A 22980-nucleotide genomic window follows, 5' to 3' on the forward strand; every position below is an offset into this window, starting at 1 on the left:
ACAGGAAAGAAAAGCTGCTGTCTGCAATCACGCAAGAAACCTTGCCAAAAAATGTCCAACACGTCTGATAGAAAAAGGCCCTGAAGTCGCTAGACTTCAATTCCCTATATCAGCACTCAGGTATATTCTGAAGACAGAGCAAAAGAGATCAACTGATCAGAGACAAAATGGGGATTCAGCCCAGTCCCAGCCAGGGCTGGCTGAACACCAAAACTAAGTAAACCAGATGAAAACTAATATGAACAATAGCAAAGAAAACTTAGCTTTAAGAAGGCAGGAACCAAACTGGAAACCAGAAGCCACAGTCAGGAGAAATCACCAGCAAGAAACTAGGGAGTCGGCTGCCTTAAATCCAATCAGAAATTCCTGATGTCCAATCACAGTTCTCTTCCTCAGGTGGCCGGTCTCTGCCATTTAGATCAGCTTCATTACCTCCCTTCACCAACAGAGGGAGTCCAGATAGAGAACTCACTACTCCTCTGTCAGCACAGCCAGCTCCATAACCCTCACCAGAAGCCAGAGGCAAACCTGAAAATGAGCTCACAACAGTACCCTCCCTTGAGGAGGGGTCACCGAACCCTCATCCACACCACCGGGCCGATCAGGATGGGCCCGATGAAAAGCACGAACCAATCTATCGGCATGAATATCAGAGGCAGAGACCCAAGAATTGTCCTTCTGGCCATAACCCTTCCACTTGACCAAATACTGGAGTCTCCATCTAGCCAGACGAGAAACCAGTATTTTCTCTACCTCATATTCCACATTACCTTTAACCAATACAGGGTCAGTAGGTGCCGCCATAGGAACTACTGGCTCAACACATCTCTTCAACAGCGACTTATGAAACACGTTATGGATCTTAAACGTAACAGGAAGAGCCAATCGAAAAGAAACCGGATTAAGAATCTCCAAAATCTTGTAAGGTCCAATAAATCTTGGCTTGAACTTTGGAGAAGCCACCTTCATAGAGATATTCTTTGATGACAACCAAACCATATCACCCTCTTTAAACGGGGACCAAAGGTCCTATGCCGGTAGAAAACCGCTGGGCCTTTTCCTGGGAGAGAGACAACTTATCCACTACTTGGTCCCAAATCTGCTGCATTCTCTCTACCACAGTGTCAACACCTGGGCAGGCTGAAGATTCCACTTGCCCTGAAGAATATCGAGGATGAAACCCAAAGTTACAGAAAAAGGGAGACATCAAGGTGGCAGAACTAGCTCTATTATTTAAAGCGAATTCAGCCAAGGGCAAAAATGAAACCCAATCATCCTGATCAGCAGATATAAAACATCTCAAATAGGACTCCAAAGTCTGGTTTGACCCCGGTCCTCTTCCTCAGGATTGGCCTCCTGTTGGGCTGAAGGCACTGCTGGTGGTGATGGTTGGGTGTGCCTGATGGTGCCAAAGATGGGCCAGCCCCTTCTTCACCATCCCCAAACGGGGTCAATGTTGACCTCTAAGTCGGGAGCCGTTTCCCTGCTCGGTCAGGTTAGAGTCAGTTCTGTTTTTAAAAAATCAAGATTCTTGGTAGCACATTGCTCCCAGTAAACAGGGCATGCGCTCCTGAGAACAGGACATTCTATGTGAACAAACATATTAACAGTCGCTGTGTGCACAGACGCGCATCCTCCTGTGTGAATAGTCCATATAGGATGCTGACTGACGTGTATCTAGCTGATCTGTGCTCATGTACGTGTTATAGTACTGTAATGACAGTAGTCTAATTCCGTTTCTCACGTGCATGTGTTATCTGTGTTTTTCGTTATTTCTTTTCCATTATAGTCTATGGTGCTGTTCACTGGCCCATATGTCTTTGCAGACTGCGTGCGTCTCCCCAAATAAAAATCAGCTTGTAACTAATAAGTCATGTCAGACTAACTTAATTTCCTTCTATGATGGAATCACTGATTGGGTGGATCAGGGAAATGCTGTAGATATAGTATATCTTGACTTCAGCAAAGCATTTGACAAAGTATCACACAATCCTTGTTGAAAAAATGACTAAGTATGGAATGGACAAGGCAACTGTTAGGTGGATTCATAACTGGCTTAGTGATCGGACCCAAAGAGTGGTCGTAAATGGCTGCACATCCAGTTGGAAGAATGTCTCAAGTGGGGTACCACAGGGCTCTGTCCTGGCCCTGTATTTTTCAACATCTTTATCAACTACTTAGATGAAGAAATTGAGGGTAAACTGATTAAATTTGCTGATGACACAAAGCTGGGGGGGATAGCTAATACTAGAGAAGAGAGAGAGGATTCAAAAAGATATAAATAAACTGGAGCAGTGGGCAGCAACTAACAGAATGGTTTTTAACAGGGAAAAATGCAAAGTACTACATCTGGGCAATAAAAATGAAAAAAGCATATACAGAATGGGAGGAATAGGGCTAAGCAACAGCACATGTGAAAAAGACTTGGATATATTAAAAGATAACAGACTGAATATGAGTCAACAGTGTGATGCAGCAGCAAAAAAGGCAAATGCAATTCTAGGATGTATTAACAGAAGCATACAGTCTAGATCACGTGAAGTCATTATTGCCCTCTACTCCTCTTTGGTCAGACCTCATCTGGAATACTGTGTCCATTTTAAAAAAGACATCAACAAACTGGAGCAAGTTCAGAAAAGAGCGACCAGGATGGTGACCGGTCTGCAAACCCTGGCTTATGAGGAAAGGTTGCATGATTTGGGAATGTTTAGCTTGCAAAAGAGAAGACTGAGAGGAGACCTAATAGCTGTCTACAAATATCTCAAGGGCTGTCACATTGTAGAAGGATCATCTTTATTCTCATTTGCACAAGGAAAGACTAGAAGCAATGGGATGAAACTGAATGAGAGGAGACACAGATTAGATATTAGAAAAAACTTTTGACAGAGTGATCAATGAGTGGAACAGGCTGCCACGAGAAGTGTTGAGTTCTCCTTCAATGGAAGTCTTCAAACAGCGGCTTGACCGACATCTGTCTGGGATGATTTAGTGAATCCTGCTTTGAGCAGGGGGTTGGACCAGATGGCCCAGGAGGTCCCTTCCAACTCTATGATTCAGAGATGTTTTTGTTTTTTTATTGGTGTCACAGACAAAATCGCCTATACAAGTCTATGAACCTGTGCCAATTACGGACAACACATAGATATCACCAGTGCACAATCCGCATGGTCTGTGATTCACTTTGTAATGTATAGGAGAAGTTTTTAATTAATTTACTTTTTTCATATGTGAAAATCACTAATGAAATACTGATGGTAAAGACCAGGGGCTGGGTGTCAAGTTTGTCTAGGGGGGCAAGCACACATCCCTGGCCCATGTGTAGTGCTATAGAAGTAGTAGAGGTAACTTTTAAAAAACGAGGCTGGACGTGTCATTTTCTTGTTGGGATGCTTGTATTTTTTTGCCTGCAGAATTAATATAAGGGTACGTGCACACAACATCTCTTTCAGGCGGATTGTGGCAGGCACCCCCTCACCTTAAAAAGTGCCGCAAACCTGCCGCTAAACATGACCTTAGTGCACCCGGGGCGGAAAAAAACATGGCACCTTGAGGAAGAAGACTTGAGACGCTTTCCTAAAGCGGCTGTGCCACCTGAAATAACACATTGTGTGTACATGCCTCAGATACGAACACTAAGCTACAGCACCCTGCAACCCTGAATACAAGAATCACTCTAAAGCTACTTTTACACTTAACGCATTTTTTGCGGTCCGTTATTGCGGTCTGTTTTTGTGGGCCATATTGCCACATTTTTTTGTGGTGGGCCGCAAAAAAGTTTGCGGATCTCCATTTTTTTTTCAATTCTATCGAAATAGTATTGGAAAAAAAACCGTCTTTCCGCAAAACCATATTCGCTGCGGATCTGCAGCAGAATCCGCAGCGTGTGCACATAGCCTAAGTGTAAAACCAGCCTAAGGGCCGGTGCAGACGGCCATATATTCTCTCATCTGAGAGAATCGGGCCAATGATGCAACTTACACTCTGATCAAGCTCTGATCCGAGCGTCGGCATAGTGGGGTCCAATTCTGTAGGATGAGAGAATCCGAGAACACTGAGGAAAAGATGGAGAACAAAATATTCTCCACTGTGTCATAAAGTGCAGTCCGATGTTTTCCCCGCACTCATTGAGTTGCATGACCGAATGTGATCGGAATATCAAATCAAACTCGGACATGCAGCCATTGTTCCCTCGGACTGGCTTCATCTGTCTGAGGAAAATATTGAACATGTGCCGGGCCTCATACACTAACATTGGTCCGAGTGAGATCCAATGTTTTTGTTTTCTCACACGCTCGGGCCGATAATACAGCGTCATCACAAGCCCTAAGACTACACGAATAAAACTGTGATCTGGTGACAGAGCCAACTTATTACACCGATACAAATGACAGAATACCAGAACCACGATTACTATACAGAAATGGCAGCAAAGCCAAGCCGACTATATCGATATGAGAACAAAACCAAATCATACGGAAATGATTTGAAAATTGCTGCATTTAAAAAGGATGTGTCATTTTAAGAAAGAGGTAGACGGAGGCATAGGACCACCCCGCCTACCTCGCAAAAAAGCAGATTGAAAAGAAAAAAAAGTGTTTAACCCTATTGTGACGGCACATGTCGCATCTCTCAATTTGAGGTTGGCTCCGGCGGACCCGCCAGCGGCTATTAACTAGTTAAATGCCGCTGTCAAACTCTGACAGAAGCTGTAGTGTTCACTTCTGGCATAACAGGTCCTGTGTTGTGAGGACAGGCTGTAGATGCGGAGACGGTGGACAGCAGAGGAGAGAAGCGCTCACTTGAGCCGGAGGATGGAGTAGCGAGTGCCGGTGATTTACCTCTGTGCTCCTCTATCCGGTTACTCCCGGCTCTGCACTGCTCTACACAGCAGACATCCTCAGCTCCTCACATGCTGTCCTGCTCTACTACTGTGTCCTTCTCCTGCTCTGTCTCCATCTCCCCACTCACACACAGTCCCAGTGATCTCCGATCTCCGGTAACCTGGCACCGTCTCTCGGCTTTTATGGTTGTCTGAGGAGGACAGTGACATATAAAGCCCAAATTTAGTGTACACTCCTGACCTGTGTGATACTGAGCTGTGTATCTAATCATGACCTGTGTGATACTTTCTGCTGAGCCGTGTCTCTTATCCTCTCCTGTATGATACTGTTTGCTGAGCTGTGTATCTAATCCTCTCCTGTGTGATACTGTCTGCTGAGCCGTGTATCTAATCCTATCCTGTGTGATACTTGGCTGTGTATCTAATCCTATCCTGTGTGATACTGTCTGCTGAGCCATGTATCTAATCCTCTCCTGTGTTGCTGTCTGCTGAGCCGTGTATCTAATCCTCTCCTGTGTTTGTCTGCTGAGTCGTGTATCTAATCCTCTCCTGGTATGCTGTCTGCTGAGCCGTGTATCTAATCCTCTCCTGTGTTGCTGTCTGCTGAGCCGTGTATTTAATCCAAACCTTTGTTGCTGTCTGCTGAGCCATGTATCTAATCCTATCCTGTGTTGCTGTCTGCTGAGCCGTGTATCTAATCCTCTCCTGTGTTGCTGTCTGCTGAGCCGTGTATTTAATCCAAACCTTTGTTGCTGTCTGCTGAGCCGTGCATCTAATCCTATCCTGTGTGATACTCTCTGCTGAGCCGTGTATCCTATCCTGTGTGATACTGGGCTGTGTATCTAATCCTATCCTGTGTGTTACTGTCTGCTGAGCCATGTATTATGTGAGAACTATATGTCGACATTATGTGAGAACTATATGACAATATTATGTGTGAACTAGAGTGAGTGCAACAAAATTAATAAAGGGGATGGGGAAACTACAATACCCAGAGAGAAAAAACACAAAAATTGAGCTTGGTTTGAGTTGATACACATGCAGCATATAAATGCATGTTGATATTGGCCATAAAACATAAAACCTACAAAAGACAAAGTGAGCAAAAACCCTGCTGTAACTAAATAAGTAAAAGCAAAAGTGCATCTAAATAATACAGAGTTTTTAGTAATACTGTTTTTGATAGAAAGTAGCATGAAAGCTATCCCACCACGACACAGTAACTGTTCGGGATAGTCCTACACTGTCTAATATTAAACACCTTGCCTTGTGTCAAAGTTGACCTCAATGTGTGAACAAGGGCAGACAAAAGGACTGGGTCCCAAACAGTAGACACCAGTCTGGGGAAGAAGTCTTATATACAATTTCCAGCTCAGGAGAGGGAGGCCACACCCGGGCTTGCACAGAATGCAAAACTACAATACCCAGAGAGATTAGCAAAATCAGGATTATTTAGTCTAGAAAAAAGACGACTGAGGGGCGATCTAATAACCATGTAAAAGTATATAAGGGGACAAAACAAATATCTCTCCGAGGATCTGTTAATACCAAGGAAGATGACGGTCACAAGGGGGCATTCTCTGCTACTGGAGGAGAGAAGGTTTTTCCACCATCATAGATGAGGATTCTTTACTGTTAGGGCAGTGAGAATCTGGGATTCCTTGCCTGAGGAGATGGTGATGGCAAACTCAGTCGAGAGGTTCAAGAGAGGCCTGGATGTCTTCCTGGAGCGTAACAATATTGTATCTTACAGTGATTAGGTTCTGCAGTAGATTTGGGGATTTATAGTGACGTAATATAGGCTGAACTGGATAGACAAATGTCTTTTTTCGGCCTTGCTAATTATGTGGCGGTATTATGTGTGAACACTATGGCAGAAAGAGACCCCATTGTAGGGTGGTTCTGGCTGAGCACCTACACGGGTCTGGGGTAATATAGGTTGCAGCGCCGCAGTATGACCTACAGTTAGGCGCAGTCATGGGAGGGTTGGTGAGGCAGCTGAAGAGAAGGGTCTCATTTTTATTGTTACTATATGGCTAAATTTCCCCCCAGCCTGCTTCCCAGCGTCACCCCAGACTGCGCCTGTCGCCTCGCTTTCACACATCGCCAGGACAGGATGGAGAAAACAGGATCTGAGGAGGGGAATGGGGTCATTAGATGCAAAGTCAGGATCAGAACAGGCCATCAATCAGCAGAAATGTTTCCTGGATTTCTGTGGAGCAGACAAGCAGACGGTCCATCCATGTGTATAAAACACAGCGCTCTATGTACAATCCCTGGCTGCTCCGCTCACTGAACAGGGTGCCCCCCCATAGACCAGCACACTGCACTCCTGAAATACTCTGTGCTTCTGTCACCCTGCTCCCACCACCATATATGTCCCAGAATTCTTGCTGCCTGCCATACTCTGTGACTGTCTACTTGTCAGTATAACTTTGCAGTCACCAACAAAAAGGCTGCTCACTGTGTTCCTAAATGTCATCCTCTCTTATCCCTTAGTAAACACCCAGAAGGGGAGGGGAGGAGTGACATCACACCCATGTCATCAGACTCGGCCCATATCTACTGCAGGGCAGTAATGTGAGCTAGTTGTACACTAGGTTTTTGTCAAATTTCAGTAGCTGCTCCCCCTAGTGTTTAAAAGTGGAAATACCTATCCTTTTTAAAATTATTTTTCATATTTTACTAAATTATAAGCAAATGATATTTTTTAAGAAAATGTAAATATTAATTCTTTACATTTTTTCTATTGCTGGGAAAACTTTTTTTCATGGTTCCTTCCCTTTAAAATCGGGGTTTTCTTTGTGAGCTCCGAAGAACAGATGCAATTAGGAGGGGCATTCCTTTGTATGAGTCTCTTGCGGTTCGTTGAAAAATGGGGTTGTGTTTTTTTCTGTGGTCAAAAGAGGTATTTCATTGGGGTCTGACCTTCTTTACCAAAACACAGAAAGCCCTAGGAAAACTTTTACAACAGGTTGTATGGAGGATAACAACCTGGTTGTATATATCTCCTCTGCGTGTGTAGCTCAGTTTTTTCTTACCTGTGGAAGTGGTTATTGGTCTGAAAACTGAGAAAAAAAATCTATCCTCTTAGATAGTGGGGTGGTCGCCAACATGATGGATGCTCAGTTCTCATGGGACCTTGATCTTGCGTGTAGGACTCTGGTGAAGCCCATCCCCATATGTGCAATTAACTCTGCAACTCTCCGTCAGGGAAATTTTACGCAAGTAGTGCTTAATGTGAACCTGCGCATAGGGGCTCTTCACAGGGAGCTCCTTTCTTGTTATATCTTGGAAGGTCTCCCTACTATTGTGTTAGGCTTTTCTTGGCTAACTGTGCCTAATCCGGTTATTGACTGGCTGTCCAGAGAAATAGTCAAATTGAGTGATTTCTGCAAAAATTATTGCCTAGGTACCATCATTTCTACTGTTTCCACTATACCCTCTTTTCTGCGTGATTTTGTGGATGTGTTTTCACAAAAGAGGTGCCAGGAACTGCCCCCCCCACCGTGTGAATGATTGCCCTGAAATCTTGCTCCCTAAGGGAAAATTACCCAGAACCAGATTATACAATCTGTCTGGCCCTGAAAGGTAAGCCATGAAGGATTACATCTCTTAGAGTCTTGCTAAAGGTCCCGTTACATTTAGAGATGCACCAGCGATCCCGACAACGATACGACCCGGTCAGGATCGCTGGTGCATCGCTAAATGGTCACTAGTGAGCTGCCATACAGGCAGATCTCACCAGCGATACAGCGATGCTCGGCGGTTGTTACTTACCTGTCACACGCGGAGATGATGACGACTTCCGCATGTGTCACTCGTCGGCGCCAGCAGGACGCAAGCGAGAAGAAAATGGCCCAGGGCGTTCTCACGCGCTCAGCGATATACAGCGGGGGGGGGCGTTCAGAAGTAAATGTCACTTGTAGCGAGATCGCTAGCGATATCGCTGTTGCGTCACAAAATCGGTGACTCTTTAGCGATATCGCTAACGATATCACTGTGTGTAAAAGGCCCTTAAGGGTCATATTAGACGCTCCTCTTCGCCGGTAGCTGTGGGGTGATTCTTTTTTGTTAAAAAGAAACATAAGGGCATTTGTCTCTGTTTATATTTTCGTGAGATAAATCAGATTACTATCCGGGGCCCATATCCCCTCCCACTCATTCCCGATTTATTCAGATTGTTGGAGCAAAATGGTTCTCTAAGCTGGAACTCAGAGGAGCCTGTAGTCTGATTAGGATCAAGGAGAGGAGTGAGTGGAAGACAGCCAGAAGGGCTTTATGAAAACTTGTCATGCCCTTTGGTTTGACTAATGCCTCGCTATTTTCCAACATTTTGTTAACGACATTTTTTGTCACCTTGAGGATAGATTTCTAGTGGTGTATCTTGCCGATATTGTAATATCTTCACCTGATCTCAAGTCACATCAGGTATACGTCCAGCAGGTGTTACAGATTTTACGAGATAATCAACTGCTGTGTCTACAGCAGGTTTCCGGATAGACCCTGATGAGGTCTGTTCAATTCTGGAATGGGATCTGCCAGAAAATCTGAAAGAGTTGCAATGCTTTTTTGGAGTTTGCTAACTACTATCGTAAGTTTATAAAAAATTCTTGTCGATTGTCAAACCCCTCAATGACATGAAAGGTATGGACTTCTCAAGGTGGTCCGACTGCGCCGTCCAGGCATTTTCTTCTTTGAAGAAATGCTTTTCCACTGCTCTTGAACTCCTTCAAACCAATGTTTAATAATCATTTATTGTTGAGGTTGATGCATCTGAGGCGGGGGTCGGGGCTTTGTTGTCTCACGGGTCCATCCCCTGGTAAGTGGCACCCATGTGACTTCTTTTCTTACAAAAATAACCTTAGTTGAAAGGAACTATGATGTAGGCAATAGAGAACTTTTTGCCACGGTTGTCAGGTCCGGACCTCAGTGTGAATGATTTTGTATGGCTGTCTAGCAGAAATATTAAACTGAAAATTCCTTCCTGGAAATTAGGTCCTACATTCATTGGTCCTTACAACATGGTCACCATAATTAATGATAATAATCTTTATTTTTCTATAGCGCTAACATACTCCGCAGCGCTTTACAGTTTGCACACATTATCGGTAACCCTGTGGTCTTTCGTCTTGAGCTTCCTCTAACTCTTAAAAGCCACATTGTTTTCCACAGGTGATTGCTCAGAAAATATAAAGCGCCTGTGGAGCCGTCACCCTTTCTGCCGCCACCGATTGTAGTTGAAGGTAATTTGAACTTCCCGGTGGCAAAATTGTGGATTCTCGTATAGTTGACCGCTCTTTACAATACTTAGTCTGCTCATGAACATACCGCTTCCAGTGCACTATGTGGGCACCGGCATCTGAGGTTAATTCCAGAAAAATAATTCCGTCCTTCCCTAGCTCTTTTGATAGATTGGTATATAGGCATAGGAAATATCAACATGTGTGGGGTCAGTGGTGTGGCTCCAATGTTACTATGCTATCATCTTGTGAATTAGTGGATTCCATTAGTGAATTGATAGGATGATTGCTTTCGCCTAACTAAAAATGGTGTCTTTGTTTAGCTGGAGTTGGACTGAATAAATATGTTACTGGTATTCTAAGTGATTTAGATGTGGCATGTTGTTTCCATGCCTCTGTAAATTGAATCAAATCTTTATAATCTGATTCTTGCCTTAATACATTTGTCGCTGTATATAGTATGTTACCTTTATATATTGTATTCGCTGTCTGTTACCAGCCTAGATGGTTGATTGTTCTATTCAATATTTGTTTGATATACAGTATATGGTGTGTTGTTGTTCTTTTCTCCTTGAATAAATCAAGTTTAAAAAAATATATTCATATTTATTTAAAAGGAACGAGTGATTGTGCGCCCTTAGGGCGCGCGCTGGGATTACGAACCACGCAATGGGGTGTAACCACGCATTAGACTGACCTCGCAATGGGGTGTAACCACGGTGCAGACTGGCCTATGTGCAGACTAACAGCAAACACAAATACCTGGTGTACCTCTCCTGCCACTCCTACCTTGTGTATGAAAAAGCTCTGTAGTTAATTTTGTTCGGGTACAGTTTTTCGATAGCGTTATCCATGAAGAATGTGCACGGGTAGAGCTTATCCCATAGCTCTATTCCTAAAGGGAATGAACGGGTAGAACTATCTGATAGCGCTATCCCTCAATGTTCCTGAGTGTAAGCTATTTCACATGGTTGAGCGCACTTGGGATCTGCCCCCAAGGCCCTGCCCATGCCCAATGTTTGGTCCGTAGACCGCGGCTAGGAGTTAGTCCCGCTTTTGTTGCTTGCTGTCGTGCAGCATTAGATGTTCTATGTGATTCAGTCTTCATTTCCTTTTATCCGGCTTGCAGGAAGATGATATGATGCAGCACAGATGGTTTTAGTTGTCTTTCTGTCACCCTAGCCATAGTTGTTACCCTCTGGATATTATACGGGCATTTTGAAGGCCTGGGTATTTTCCCTTAGACAGATGGTGACACCTTCTCGGGAGATCTTTAAAGACAAACTCTGAGGAAAAGGAGAAAACACATTTATCAGACATCATTAGCACGTTCTATCTCTGTCATCTATTTCATATAATAATTTGGATTTTTCAATGTAACATATCTATCAGAAACATTTTTTGTGCTTGTATGACCCTCACCTCAGTTACTCACCTGGAAATCAGTATAGTTAGTTATTTGGTGAATTATCAAGCCGACGAATCCCATCCACTCAGTTATCATGCCGGTCCTATCCACGATCTGCAGAAGGTAGAAGATAGAGGACGTTACTTCATGGCTGTACTCACCAGTGCATCTGCCATGGAATGAGATGGTAGGACGTCTTGTACACCAAGAGATAATGGTTTACCTTTACACCGGACACTAGTGAATTGTGCAAGATGGTGAAACGTAAACTTACCGTCATACAGTAGCCACTACATAAGTGCTTGTAGTCGATGCACATACTTGCACCCACTGGAAGGACGTGTTAAGAAAAGTACCAAAATCCTATTATTATAGTGTTTCCTATAATAATGACTGAACTATGAAATAATGGTCACAGTGGAGCCCACCTTACACACCTAAACACACTGACTTATCTAGAAAAGGATACTTATCAGCAGAAAAACTATCGTCAGCAAAGTTGCTGCCAATCTAAAGTGGCACATGCACCGACTGCTGAAGGATCTCTTGTACAGGCACACAGATTGACATAAGTTGTAAATGGCAAGAAGACAAAAAGCCATTCCTGCGCCGATCCTGTGCGCTGTAGGATTGATTGTCACCTACAAGAAGAAATATATGACTGTCATCAATACGGTCATCATGGAGATCTGAGAACTTAAGAGCAGGATCCGCCCCACTGTAATATACAGGACTCCAGGTTCTCACCACAGTATATAATCTACTGAACCTGAGATCCTGAGTATTACTGGAGACTTTATATAAAACCTAGTAACTTACCGAAAATACAGCATTAACTATGTTCGCAATGCTCACAATCCATCCATCAATGACAAGGATTTTCTGGCAGATGATATATCGCTTCTCCGATGGCTCAGACTGAATAATCATGAACCTGTACTGGATGTAAGCGATGCCAGCTCCTGAAATAGACAAAGCAAGTTATCAACCAGATATTTCCATGCCACTATGATAGAAAACCTAATCTTAAGAATGCACCAATGAGCTGAAGAGGTTTAGAGATTTAATGGGGTTCTCTGGGCCTTTGATGGCCTATCCTTATATCAAATTGATGGATTATTGAAGGAGCGCCCACATATTTTTCATTGCTTACCAGGCACAGATCCTTACTTTTGATGAGAGTTGTGCCTGGTATTACAGCTGTGTCTCATTTACTTTACTAGGCCTAAGATGCCGAAAGCTTTTGTACCATCAATTACCACTGGCCAACATACAAAACAGTGAAATGGCGGCATGGCCACTTAAATCTGGTAAACAGCGGATTGTCACAGTCAGAACCCACTGATTTGATATTATGGGCTATCAATCTTTTTGTCCCAGAGAATCTTTTGAATGTCATCTCTGAGCAAAGAATTGTGATATCGTCCTATACGATGCAGCATCTACTTACCAAGAATGGAATTAACCGTGAAAATGACCGTGTAGATCACAGATTCTGGGAATGCAACTCCCGTGTGACTGTCAAAGATAAGGAAAATATTGGGAGTAATTAGGACACAAGAGGAGTAATTGTCATGTGTAATCATCCTACATTATATATTCTGACCAGACACAAATTGAAGCAAAGTACATTAGAGGAAAGTTATTAAACTAAATGCAGTGAAAACATCAGATGATTGTTCGTTCAAGTTAGTTTTAAAAAGTTAAAGTTCAAGTTATTTCAATTTTCCCTTATTAAATATAGATATTAAGTAAATAAACATATTTTGTATTGCGCATAGCAAAGTCAAATATTTCAAAATCAAACCAATTTGTAAATACTGCAAAGAGAAAAGAATTGAAACTCCAGAAAAAGATAAAAAAAACAATAAAAGGCCTCATACGGCTAAATCAGTGAGAAATTTGTAACGTTCTGTGTCTCAACAATTAGCAACACAAATGGAGAAATTTTTGCACAACTAAACTAATAAAAAAAAAATAGGACATGATTTTAATTACACAATGAATGGTGTAAAAACAAAACACAGAAAACTACAATAGCGCTTTTTTTCTCTTAGTATCAGTACACTTGAAAAAAAAAGTCTGTGTTCCTTTACATTTTATAGCAAAGTTAATGGTGTCCTTCAAAAATATGACAAAATCTGGCAATACACAATCGCTCAAAAGGCTGCAGCGGGAAGGGGTTAATAATGTACTAATTATAATGCATTAAGAACATTTCAGGAAATATAATATAATTAGAACCTTCCATTACTGTAAGACAAAAACAATATAAAATTGTACTACAGAATCAGGAATCTGTCCCAGTATCCTCTTACCTGATGTACGGATATTTACTGTGCCCTGAGATTATAGTCAGACAGGCACAGACACAGATGCCCAATAGCGTCCACACGGTCCACAAGATCGGCAGAATTTCCAAACCTCGGATCTCCATGATGCAAAGAAAATTAAGTGGAAGCCTCTCTCTCTCCTTCTCCTCTCCTTCCTCTCGCTCTCCTTCTCTCGCTCTCTTTATTCTCTCGCTCTCCTTCTTCTCTCGCTCTCCTCCTTCTCTCGCTCTCACCTCTTTTTATCTCGTCGTAGATTATAAGGCCGAGTATTCTTAGAACCAGATGATGTCACAATGGTTTGTGATGTCATAGTTGATCACCTCATTGTTGCATCATCACTCAGGCAGTATGGATCTGATTGCTGCTTGGTAATGTAGAGGCGTTTCACACTTTCCATATTCTGTCACATATCCAGCACATTGTAGTGTAATAGCTCCTATTATTATATTCATGTAAAAGATTACATACTGTCACCAGATATTTTTTGAGAGGATTTTACGATATTTGACTAATTTTAGCCGGCTTAAGCACAAAGTTTAACCCCTTCACGACCCAGCCTATTTTCACCTTCCTGACCCGGACAATTCTTACAATTCTGACCACTGTCACTTTATGAGGTCATAACTCTGGAACGCTTCAATGGATCCCACTGATTCTGAGTATGTTTTCTTGTGACATATTGTACTTTATAATAGCAGTTAAATTTCTTCGATATGACTTGCATTTATTTGTGAAAAAAATGGAAATTTGGCGAAAATTTTGAAAATGTTGCAATTTTCCAACTTTTAATTTTTATGCCCTTAAATCAGAGAGTCAAATTGCACAAGACAGTTAATAAATAACATTTATTCGGTCGTCCATGACAGCACCACCTGAGAGAGGGGATCCGCCCTTTAGGAACAGGATACCTACAGATACAAAAAGGGTGGCACCTCTCCCACGCATCAGTTGGTTTCCTGTTCCTAGAGGACAGGACTCTCTACAGATACGTCCGTCATGGAGTCATCATTGAAATACCCAGGCCGGCTGACCGACCCAGGTAGCGAGGGGGTCTCCTACCTCGGTCAGTGCGGGGTCCCTGGAAGCGCCACGGTGGGGCCGGGTAGGTCACCACGGCAGTGGACGGAGCAGGTGGAGCAGGGGTCCGGTGGATGCTCTCTCCAAAACGCCGGCACCTGGTATGTATGCCCCGGTCCTGCTGCGCTTCCCCAGGCCCGGTCCTCCCGGTCAGTGCTGGCCCCTGGCGGCGCTCATGGCGGCGTGCGCGGGGGGGCTGGGGCATTCCGAGCAGGGGCGCTGCGCGGCTCCTTCGCGCACGCTCCCGCAGGGCTCTGGTGAGCGGCGTAAGTGACGCGGCGGAAGGGGAGGAGCGATAGCGCCGATACCGGAAGTCGGGTGCCGGCCGGCCTCCGGCGCGCGCCGCGGGTGCACGCCTGTCCGGGGGTCGCGCGGCGACCCGGGTGAGCCAAGGGGGCCGGAGCATGGGGGAGGGAGCGCGAAGGCCGGGTGGGTTGTGCTATGGCAGGATACCTGCTGACCGGACACCAGGAGGCCATATAAGGCAGATGGGGACGCCGCTGGGGTGCTTCTGAAGGCCCCAGCAATGGATACAACGGAAGCCCCCTTAGACCAGCAGGACGAGGCGCAGGAGCGCCCGCAAAAACAGGCCACGACAAAACCACATTCGAGTGGCCAGCAGAAAAAACAGAGACGCACTAGCGACCAGAGCCGCGAAAGTTCCTCCAGAAAGGAACCCCTGCCTCCCTCCGTGATCCGGTACCTGCTTCATCTGCATGGGTAAGAGATCTCTGTGAATGTACCCTGATGCAGTGTTCCCTTATGTTTTTTCGCAGGGGAAGAAGGCTACGGGAAAACAGAAGCACAGGGAATGTGCCCTCTGTAGTTCCCCCCTACCAGATGGCCACCCTAAAAAATTATGCCAACCATGCATTCGGCAAACGGTAGGGGTTAATAAAGACAGGGAGTCCAGGGGTAGATTGTCAGGCCCTTATACTCTCCCCCGTTTATGCAGGTAGCGGAAGAGACACCTGACTTCACTTCAAACCTGAGAGAGATGATCAGGGCAGAAATGAAAGTCTTACCTCAAAGAGAACCTTCTAGGAGAAGAGAGGCTAGTGGTTCAGGCTCGGAGACCGCAGTCGCCCCTGGGAAAGGTGACAACTCCTCGGACTCCTCGGCCTCCTCGTCGTCTTCCTCGGATGAAGACTCTAGCCGGTTCTGCTTCCCCTTAGACCAGATGGACAGATTAGTGAAAGCAATACGGTCCACCATGGGGGTAGCGGACAAAAAACGGGAACTCTCAGCACAGGACATAATGTTCGGGGGTCTAGACCCCAAAAAACGCAGAGCTTTTCCATTAAACGATAAGGTTCAGAGCCTAATTGGCAGAGAATGGAAGAGACCGGAAAAAAGGGGCTCTATGCCACCAGCCTTTAAGCGGAGATACCCCTTTGATAACCCGGTAGTAAACAAATGGGATAAAGCCCCGAAACTAGACGCTGCAGTAGCCAAAGCATCTAAAAAATCCGCCATACCATTTGACGATATGGCCTCCTTGAAAGATCCGCTAGACAAAAAAGCGGATTCCTTTCTTAAAGGGACATGGGAGATGTCAGCAGGCGCATTAAGACCAGCGGTAGCTGCCACCTGTACAGCCAGATCCATGATGGTCTGGCTAGATCAGCTAGATTCCGAGCTAAAAGACGGAGCTTCAAGAACATCTATTCGGAAAAGTTTGCCGATCATTCAGAATGCCGCGGCATTTTTAGCCGATGCTTCTGCAGACTCTGCAAGAATGGCGGCTAAAGCCGCAGGGCTATCTAATGCAGCGCGAAGAGCGCTCTGGTTAAAATGCTGGCCAGGAGATATTCAAGCCCGGTCCCGTCTCTGTTCCATTGCTTGCGAGGGGGAGTACCTATTCGGCCCCGTCTTGGACGAATTGTTAGAGAAAGCTGGAGATGACAAAAAGAAATTTCCCAGTCTCCCGAACCCCTCTTACAGACGTCCCTTTACCAGGAAAGGTTTTTTCCGGAGAAGGCCTTTCAGAGATCAGGGCAGATGGGATGAGAAAAAAAGGAAAGGTACAGGATTCATGTTTGGAGGGGGGCGCCAGGAAGGTCCAGCTCGGGATACGAAAAAAGCCGCCCCAATGACTAGTTGCCCCGGTAGGAGGGAGACTAGCTGCCTTCTACCCATCCTGGTCTCTGATCTCTAATAGCAGCTGGATATTGGGGATAATAGCCGTGGGACTATGACTAGAGTTTTCTAGGTTTCCCCTTGATCAATTTAAAATCACCCCACTCAGGTCGTCTGCTTCAGAACAAGCTGCCCTGGAGGCAGAGGTTCATGACCTGTGCGCCAAGAAAATCCTGATAGAGGTTCCAGAGGGAGAATGGGGGAAGGGATTCTACTCTCCTCTGTTCCTGGTCCGCAAACCAGACAGCTCCTTTAGGACAATAATAAACCTTAAGGCCCTCAACAAGTTTTTGGTCATACGTCCTTTTAAAATGGAAACGATTAAATCTGCAATAAAATTGCTGTTCCAAAACTGCTTTATGGTGGTGTTAGATTTAAAAGACGCATACTACCATATACCCATCCATGCAGGCCATCAGCGGTTTCTCAGAGTGGCGGTTCAGTTGGATGGGTCAATTCGACATTTCCAATATGCGGCCCTCCCCTTTGGAGTGGCTGTCGCTCCCCGAGTATTTACTAAAGTAAAAGCGGAGGTCATGGCCCATCTAAGTGAATCGAACATTCTGGTGATTCCCTACCTGGATGATTTTCTTATTGTAGGTAAAACGGCGAATCATTGTTTACAACAGCTACAAAAGGCAATGTCTGCCCTAGAACGGTTAGGATGGTTGCTGAACGTCAAAAAGTCTCGGTTGCAACCAATGAAAGTCCAACAATTCTTGGGCCTAACCCTGGATTCTGAGAAACAGGAATGCTGTCTGCCTCCGGAGAAGCTTGTTCGCCTCCATTATCAGATCCTTAACGCCTCCAATAACCCCACTATGTCCCTCAGGAAAGCCATGTCCCTTCTAGGCTCTCTTTCAGCCTGTATCCCGGCAGTCCAGTGGGCCCAGTTTCATGCAAGGAAACTACAGAACGAGGTCTTATTACATCAAAAAGTCCTTGGGGTTTACTTGGAGGGTCAGCTAACCTTGTCCCGTAACACAAGGGAGTCCCTAGAGTGGTGGTTAGACAAGGATAACTTGTCTAAAGGGGTGCCCTGGGAGTATAACATAACCCGCATAGTCACCACAGATGCTAGTCCTTACGGTTGGGGAGCTCATATGGGTGAAATATTAGTCCAGGACCAATGGCAACATGATCAGTTAGGAATGTCATCTAACCTAAAAGAATTGACAGCAGTAGAACAGGCGGCTAAAAAGCTCCTTGTGTATCTACAGGGCCATCATGTGCGAGTGTTCTCCGACAATCAGGTCACCGTGGCATATATCAATCACCAAGGCGGGACCCGTTCCAGACCCCTGATGATTGTAGCAGAGCGGTTGTTCCAACTAGCAGAACAATACTTTCTATCTTTAACAGCGTTGCATATAAAAGGAAGAGACAACATCACGGCAGACTTTTTAAGCCGCAATCAGCTATGGCAAGGGGAATGGTCCCTAAACACCTCCATATTCAATCTGATTGTTCAAAGGTGGGGATATCCAGAGGTAGACCTCTTCGCCACCAGAGACAACAGACAATTGAAACAATTCTGCTCCCTAAATCCCAGAGAGAATCCTCTGGCGGTAGATGCCTTCCTGATAAAGTGGGACTGCAGACTAGCCTATGCCTTTCCTCCCCTTTCTCTTCTACCCCTAGTGATGAGGAAAATCAGGAAAGACAGATCGAGGGTTATAGTCATCGCTCCGTTTTTGCCCAGGAGAGCATGGTTCTCATGCCTCAGGACCATGTCAGTGTCCTATCCTTGGGTTCTGCCGGACATCCCGGATCTCCTGTCCCAGGGCCCAGTCTTCCATCCGCAGGTGGCTGGCCTACATCTGACGGCGTGGAGTTTGAACGGTCATTATTAGAAGAGAAGGGCTTCTCCGCAGACCTAATTAACACCCTACTTAAGAGTAGAAAAATCATTACCACAAAAATTTATGTCAGAATTTGGAAAAAATTCCTTCAAAACTCAGGAATAGTCGCTGGGGATTCAGCGCCTATAATGCAGATATTAGAGTTCCTACAAAAAGGTCTGGACATGGGGCTCTCTACCAGTACCCTTAAAGTACAAGTGTCAGCCTTGGGGGCCCTGTTTAGCTGTAACATCGCTGGTAATTATTGGGTAAGCAGGTTCATTAAGGCGGCAGGTAGATCCAGGCCAATAATGAAGGATAGATTCATGCCGTGGGACTTGAACCTAGTCCTCACTGCTATGACGGAGACCCCATTCGAACCTATCTCGTCGGCTTCCCTAAAAAATCTGTCCCTCAAGGTAGCCTTCCTGGTAGCTCTAACATCAGCCCACAGAATAAGCGATATCCAGGCTTTATCTAGGTGTCCTCCTTATTTACAGTTCAAAGAGGATAGGGTAATACTTAGACCTGATCCAGCGTACTTGCCGAAGGTAGTTTCTAGTTTCCATAGGACACAGGAAATAGTTCTTCCATCCTTCCTCCCTAATCCAACTAACGAGAAGGAAAAGAAACTACACACCCTGGATGTCAGGAGAGGCCTCATAGAATATCTGACAGTCACCGATCCCTGGAAGAAAGATAATGCCCTATTTATCTCTCATCAAGGCCCCAGAAAAGGTTGTAGGACATCAAAAAATACATTAGCCAGATGGATTAGAGAGGCAATTTCAATAGCATACACCTCAAAGGGCAGGTCGCCACCCGGGAAGCTGAGGGCGCATTCCACCAGGGCCATGGCGACCTCATGGGCCGAAAGATCAGAAGTCTCCATTGACCAGATATGTAAGGCGGCTACTTGGTCCTCTCCGAGCACTTTTTATAGTCATTATAGGCTAGACCTGGGTGCTTCCACAGACCTCTCTTTTGGTATAAGGGTGCTGCAGGCTGTAGTCCCTCCCTAAAGCTGATGTTACTCTCTGTAAATCTCTCAGGTGGTGCTGTCATGGACGACCGAACAAAGTCTTAGTTACTCACCGGTTAACGGTATTTTTCGGAGTCCATGACAGCACCCGTATATTCCCTCCCTTAGTTTAATTGGGGTGTGCACGTCTATTTCTTGTATATGCTCACTGGTGATAAAAGTTTATAAATTGTAAAGAATACTGTACATAAATCATGCATTAACCTTGGAAATCCTCTTGTGCTCTGTAATCCAACTGATGCGTGGGAGAGGTGCCACCCTTTTTGTATCTGTAGGTTTCCTGTTCCTAAAGGGCGGATCCCCTCTCTCAGGTGGTGCTGTCATGGACTCCGAAAAATACTGTTAACCGGTGAGTAACTAAGACTTTCCCACATGTCTACTTTACATCAGCACAATTTTGGAACCAAAGTTTTTTTTTGCAGGGAAGTTATAAGGGTTAAAATTTGACCAGCAATTTATCATTTTTTCAACAAATTTTACAACACCATTTTTTTAGAGACCACATAACATTTGAAGTGACTTTGTGGGGTGTACATGACAGAAAATACCCAAAAGTGACACCATTCTAAAAACTGCACCCCTCATAGTGCTCAAAACCACATTCAAGAAGTTTATTAACCCTTCAGGTGCTTCACATGAATTTTTGGAAAGTGTAAGGAAAAAAATGTTCATTTAGACCTAATTTTTTTTACTTTTGCAAGGGTAACAGGAGAAAATGGACCATATATTTTGTTGTGCAATTTCTCCTAAGCATGCTGATACCCCATATGTGGGGGAAATCTACTGTTTGGGCGCACGGCAGGGCTCAGAAGGGAAGGAGCGCCATTTGACTTTCTGAATATAAAGTTTGATGGAATAATTAGCAGACGTCATGCCGTGTTTGAAGAGCCCCTGATGCGCCTAAACAGGGGAAACCCTCCACAAGTGACACCATTTTGGAATCTAGACCCTTTAGGAAACTTATCTAGATGTGTATTGAGCACCTTAAACCGATAGGTGCTTCACAGAAGTTTATAGCGTAGAGCCGTGGAAATAAAAAAATCACATTTTTCCCAAATAAATCTTTTTAGCTCCATATTTTGCATTTTCATAAGGGTAACAGGAGAAATTACTTCATGCAATTTGTTCTGCAAATTCTCCTGAGTACACCGATACCCCATATGTGGGGGATAACCACTGTTTCGGCGCACGGCAGGGATTTTTATTGCAAAAGCTAGTTTTTGCATCACCATATTTTGAGACCTACAATTTTTCCATATTTCGGCCGACAGAGTCATGTGAGGTCTTGTTTTTTGTGGTATGAGCTGACGTTTTTATTGGTACCTTTTTCGGGCACATGACGATTTTTGGAATTTTTTTTCGCATGTGGTAAAATTGGTAAGGCAGCTTTATTCTTCGGGTCAGTACGATTACAGCAATACCTCATTTATATAATTTTTTTTATGTTTTGACGCTTTTACATAATAAAAACAATTTTATAGAAAAAATTATTTTTTTTGCATCGTTTTTTTCTGAGAGCTATAACTTTTTTATTTTTCTGCTGATGGAGCTGTATGGCAGCTTATTTTTTTCATGATAAGATGATGTTTTCAGCAGTACAATTTTTATTTACATCTGTCTTTTTGATCGCATGTTATTACACTTTTTTTCAACGGCAGGATGATAAAGCATTGCTTTCTGCCTTGTTTTTTATTTATTTTTTTACGGTGTTCACTGAAGGGGTTAACTAGTTGGACAGTTTTATAGAGCAGGTCATTTCGGATGTGGCAATTCCAAATATGTGTACTTTTATTGTTTTTTTATTTGCATAAATAAATGTATTTATTGGTAAAGTATTTAATTTTTTCTTTATTTGGGGATTTTTAAAAAATATTTTTACACATTATAATTTTTTTTTTTTACTTTATTACATTGTCCCAGTATGAAATATAGGAAAAGGATAAGGGGAAGGTCAGCTCACCTAGTCTCAATTACTGTCCATAGTTCCCATGTGCATGAAGCCGCTTGCATCACAGCGTTGTCAGAAACAAAGGCATGAGGAAAGGATCTCCAGCGTTGGATCAATAGTTAAAATGTAAACATTTATTTGAAAAATGAAAACAAAATAAAGGAAATGTACACAAAATTAATGGATATAGGAGCAGATGGGGTCTCAGGTGGATTAAACCAACGTGTTTCGACCTAGCCGGTATTATTCATGGTCATTTAAATTTTTATTATTTTGTTAGTATTTTTTTAAATCCACCTTTGGCTTCCAACACTGCGTTAATCCTTCTGGGCATGTTATTGATCAGATTCAAACATGTCTTGATCAAAATCAGATCCCAGGTCTCTTCTACACAACTTCTTCTTTCCGAAGTTGGTGCATACTGGTTGACACACTTGGGTATGTTTGCAGTTTGTTCTTCAACTCTACCCATAAGTGTTCGATTGGGTTGAGGTCTGGGGACTGTGGGGAACCACCCAGCACCTCTACTTCATTGTCATTGTACCATTTCTTTGCCAATCTCGACGTATGCTTTGTGTCATTGTCCTACTGGGATACTATGGCTTCATATTCAAAGACAAAGTACTGGAGTGTACAAAGTAGCTTGTCTTGTAGTATACTCACATGTAGCTCAGCATTGATACCACCATTGATCCTGGTCAAGTATCCAATGCCTTTGACTATTGAGCAACCCTATTGTCATGGTTAGGACATGGTTACTGTCCTGTTCTCACAGGGTTAACTTTTGCCAGCCTCTCTTTGGATCTGGGAGGGGTATTTATACTCACTCCAAACTAGCATTCTCTGTCAGTTATACTGCTTTTCTGGTGTGCCTGACCCCTGGTGTGCGTGTACTCTGCGTTGTTTGTTTTCTTCCTGTGTATTTCCCGGCTTGTTCCTTCACTCTGTACTCTGTCTCTCGTTTTGGTACCATTGTCTTTTCTGGTTCGGACCCCCTGGCTTGGCTATCATTACTCCGTTACAGTTTACCCCTATTGTACTGTCTAATGCCCGTTCTGGTTTCTATTGCTACGTCCTGACTATCCATTCTGTCTAATCCTTTGGTACTG

Source organism: Dendrobates tinctorius, unplaced genomic scaffold (assembly GCF_039654945.1).
Source record: "Dendrobates tinctorius isolate UK_male_01 unplaced genomic scaffold, ASM3965494v1 ptg000219l, whole genome shotgun sequence".
NCBI classification, from domain to species: Eukaryota; Metazoa; Chordata; class Amphibia; order Anura; family Dendrobatidae; genus Dendrobates; species Dendrobates tinctorius.